The sequence below is a fragment of the Penaeus monodon genome, chromosome 14 (assembly GCF_015228065.2).
Source record: "Penaeus monodon isolate SGIC_2016 chromosome 14, NSTDA_Pmon_1, whole genome shotgun sequence".
NCBI classification, from domain to species: Eukaryota; Metazoa; Arthropoda; class Malacostraca; order Decapoda; family Penaeidae; genus Penaeus; species Penaeus monodon.
This window is the reverse complement of record NC_051399.1, coordinates 21,850,032-21,855,031: the sequence shown is the minus strand read 5'-3', so window position 1 is coordinate 21,855,031 and position 5,000 is coordinate 21,850,032.

Below are 5,000 nucleotides of genomic sequence, written 5' to 3'. Positions count from 1 at the left end.
TTTTATTATTATTTTATCATTTTATCATTATTATTACTATTATAATTATCATTATCTTTACAATCATCATCATTATTACTTTTATTATCATCATCATTACCATTATCCTTACTATTAATATTATCATTATCATTACTATTATTTTATCATTTTAATCATTATCATCACTATTGTTTACTGTTATTATTGTTGTTATTATTATTATTATTATTATTATTATTATTATTATTATTCCTATTGTTATTATTATTATCATTATCATTAATATCATGATCAGTATTAATATTATTATTACTAATATTATTGTTATTATTCTTATTTTTATTATCAATATTATTGTAATCATTATCATTATCATTATTATTATTATCATCATTACTATTATTATTATTATTATCATTATTAATAATAACATTATTAATACTATTATTACTATCATAACAGTCATTACTGTTATCATTACTAGCATTATCATTATTACTTCTACTACCACTATTATCATTACCATCACCATCATCATCTTTATTTCATCCTCTACGCTACTATCATCAGCATTATCATTATTATCATCATCATCATTATTGTTATTATTATCATCACTCTTAGTATCATTATTGTTATCATTTTTATTATTTTTATCATTTTATTATTATTATTATTATTATTATTATTATTATTATTATTATTATATTATAATAATTAACATTGTTATTGTTTTTATTATTATTATCATTATCATTATATTTACTACTATTATTAGTATCATTATCATTATTTTCCCTGCTACTGCTAATATTTTAACAATACTATCATCATTATTATCGTTATGATTATTACCGATTTCATCACCATTACTGTTATTAAAACGAATATTTGCCGTGACTACTTCTTATGATTATCACGGTCATCATTATCATCAAATTCAAAATATTACATGAGATGTTCGGAAGAGAGAGAGAGAGAGAGAGAGAAGAGAGAGAGAGAGAGAGAGAGGAGAGAGAGAGAGAGAGGAGAGAGAGAGAGAGAAGAGAGAGAATTTAGGGAAGCCATGATCGCACAGGAACCAAGACTTCATATTTCTTGCTGTCAACACTTCACCTACATTTCCCTTACATCTACCTACGGTTCGATCTTTGTAATCTTTCCAGTTCGTTTTCTCCCCCCCCCCCTCTCTCTCTCCTTTCTCTCTCTCTCTCTCTCTCCCTCTCTCTCTCTCTCTCTCTCTCTCTCTCTCCTCTCTCTTTCTCTCTCTCTCCCTTTCTCTCTCTTCTCTCTCTCTCTCCCTTCCCTCCTTTCTCTCTCCTTCTCTCTTCCCCTTTCTCTTTCTCTCCCTCCTCCCCCCCCCCCCCCTCCTCTCTCCTCTCTCTCTCTCCTCTCTCTCTCTCCTTTCTTTCTCTCTCTCTCTCTCTTTCTCTCCCCTCTCTCTCTCTCTCTCTTCTCCTCCCCTTTTCTTTTTCGCTCTTCTCTCTCTCCTTTCTCTCTCTCCTTTCTCTTTCTCTCTTCTCTCTCTCTCTCTTTCTCTCCCCTTTCTCTCTCTTTCTCTCCCCTTTCTCTCTCTCCTCTTTCTCCCCCCTCTCTCCCTCCGTCCCTCCCCTCCCCCCTCTCTCTCTCTCTTTTTCTCTCTCTCTCTCTCTCTCTCCTTTCTCTCCTCTCTCCCCTTTCCTTTCTCCTCTCTCCCCCTCCTTCCTTTCCTCTCTCTCTCCCTTCTCTCTCCTTCCTTTCCTCTCTCTCTCTCTCTCTCTCTCTCTCTCTCTCTCCCCTTTCTCCTTTCTCTCTCTCTCTTCTCCCCTCTCTCTCCTTTCTTTTCCCTCTCTCCCTCTCCCCTCTCTCTTCTCTCTCTCTCTCTCTCTCCTTTCTGTCTTTGTCTCTCTCTGTCTCTCTGCCTCTCTCTCTCCTCCTTCTTCTCTCTCTCTCTCCTCTCTCTCTCTCTCTCTCTCTCTCTCTCTTATTTTCCATTGCATTCTTTCCTTCTTTGTGACCCTGTGCTTTACCAACTTTTCAGAGGGGTGAGAAGAAAGATGTAGTGCAAACCGAGAAGCGTCCGTAAATTGTGTTATACCTACATTGCGTATGGTAGTGAAAATGGGTTTCTTATCTGTAGCAGTGTTCGTAGGTACATGGGTTATTTATAGCGTTCATTGTTACTTTGCATCGTGGGCAGATGCTATTTGCAAAGTATGAAATCCAATTAAATGGTTTAATACTTTTTAAAGACAATATTTTTTCCCAAACAAAATTAAAAATTAAATTTATAAATATATTATATGTTTCCCACCTATAACACCTGTTCCGAATGCATATTTTATCATCGCTGGGAATCAATTTATGATCTGCACAACAATTAATCCGCACGTTTTGCAAAACAATTCCTAATTCTTGTTACGTATTATATATCAGTTCTAAAAGCAATGCTTGTAGAGGGGATCAGCACAAAAGCACCTGCAGTAATTCCCTGTTTTATATTGTTCTGGGTGCAGCTAAATAACATCCATCGTCTAAATACGATTTGGGGGAATACTTTCCCAGTCTCCGTGTTGCATGATCCTAGGTTGATTTTACTTGTGCCACGAAATGAAGCAACTTTTGACTGTTTCCGAGTCAATCCCTCAACGTCAAAAACTTCCCGCAGCTCCTGACGGTGTGCGACTGACGTCAGAAAATCCAAAATTCTTTATGCTCCCTGACGCGTCCTGGCACCCTGTCACCCCGCGTCCACGTGAGCCCGCACGGGGACAAGAGGTCAACACTTGAGGGGCCTTCCCGGCAGCTCATTATGAAATGTGTCTCGGTTCGAATCGCTCTGGCACTCCGGCGAATGATGCGAATCGCGCCCTTTTAAGCCTTTTAAGAATCAATCCAACGAACTCCCTTTCTGTAGCACCGCCCGTTTCTCCCCCTGGTAAGCCGCCGCTTTTATGATAGCCGTGGCAGAGTCCCGGAAAATGTGTGGGAGCAAAGAGAGCAAAGTCCTCTCATATCTCAGCTTCCACGCCACGGGCACGCGGGGTGACGCCAGGGTCCGGCCTCACCCTCGCTGCTGGAACCAAACTTTTCATAACAGAACAATTCTGATCCACATTGTGAGCGAGAGGGAAGTTGTTAAAATGAATTTGACCCGCCAAACCCCTTTTTCTTTTGGGCCTTCCATTAAGTACAAAACTTCATATATTCCTAATTACAAAACCCCAACGTGGGACGCGACTGGCTATACCTAGAGTCGTATCTGTCTTGCTCGAAGCTCCTAGTACAAAAAAAGAGAGTAAACCAACGAACCATCTAGAGAATTCTCTAAAGACGTAAGTAAAGACCAACATGGCGCAGACAGACCGGAGTTAGGCCTATGGAGAGAAAAACATAAAGATATGACCTTGGCCGCAGCTGGCATGTGGAAACTGTCACGGCTTTGGAAGTGAAAGCAATTAGCAAATGTTCTTTAGCCGAACACTGAGATCATCACTTCCTCCCCCTTTTCCTTTATATATTCCACAATTTTAGCATAAATGCATAATGTAATCAACACGAAGTAATATTACGGTAAATATGCTCCAGTAAATCCCGAGCAAAATACTAATATATTTTGTTTTCTCTCTACCCCACTCCCTCTTTCTCCCGCCTCACCCACCCTACCTCTTTCTTTATCTCTCTCTCTCTCTCTCTGTCTGTCTCTTCTCTCTCTCTCTCTCTCTCTCCTCTCTCTCTCTCTCGCTCTCCCCCCCTCTCTCTCTCTTTCTCTCTCTTTCCCCCCCCTTTCCTCTTTTCTCTCTCTCTCCCTCTTTTTCCCCGGTCCTCTACTCTCCTCCTCCCTCCCTCTCGTCTTCTCACTCCCTTTCCCCCCCTCCCCCCCTTTTTTTTCTCTCTTTTCCCCCTTTTCCCTCTTTTCCCTCTCCGTCTCTCTCTCCTCTCTCCCCTCCCTCCTCCCTCTCTCCTCCCTTCTCCCCTCTCTCTTTTCCTCTCTCTCCCTCCCCCCCTTTCCCCCCTTTCTTCCTCCCCCCCCTTCTCTTCTCTCTCTCTTCCCCCCCCCTCCCCCTCTCTCTCTCTCTCCCCCCCCCCCTTCTCTCTTTTCCTTTTCTCTCTCCCTCCCTCTTTTTTCTCCTTCTTTTCTTCTCTCTCTCTCCCCCTTTCTTCCTCTCTTCTCCCCTCCCCTCCTCTTCTTTCTTCTCTTTCTCCCCTCTTTTTTCCCTCTTTTTCCCCTTTTCTCCCTCTTTCCTTTCCTTCTCTCTTTCTCTTTCCTCTTCTCTTTTTTTTTCCTCTTTCCCCCTTTTCTCTTTTCCTTTTTCCTCTTCTTTTTTCTCTCTTCCGTCTCTCCCTTTTCTCTCTAGTCCTCTCTTATCTTCTTTTGGGGTGTGGGTGTATGGTGTGTGTGTGTGTGTGTTGTGTGGTGTGGGTGTGTGTATGTGTGTGGTGTGTGGGGGTGTGTGTGTGTGTGTGTGTGTTGTGTGTGTGTGTGTGTGTGTGTGTGTGTGTGTGTGTCTTACCTTGCAACTCCTTCCTCATTATCTACTTCCTCGTTTCCATCTCCTCCTCCTGTCATTTCCCTCTGTGCGTGAGCGTGCCTGTCTCTGTGTCAGTGTGTGTCTCCCTGTCTCTTTGTCCGCCTCTTTCTTTCCTTCCCTCCTTCGCTGTTCCCTAATGGCTTTTCCAGCTCCAGCGACTATTTCATTTGTGCGGCAACTTCCAGCCAGGTCATTTGTTTGCTGCTTCTCGCCGGAGGACCATTCTGGGGGATGTGGCCAGGCGCCTCCTCGCCCCTGCCTCGAACCTCGACCCTGTTTATAATATCCTTCTTCCCCAACATCGTCTGCTTATATTTGCCTTGCCCTTGCCACGAGCTACGCTTTCCTTTATCATAATATTGGTCATAATATTCTAAGCATATGACTTAAAACTCGCTTTGGATTATCATTGCCTTTCTTCCCTTTAAAAAATTTTTTTTACTTTTCATTCACCCCCTATCTATGCATTTTAAAATCATACTGTCAGATTACCCTATTTTATTCATT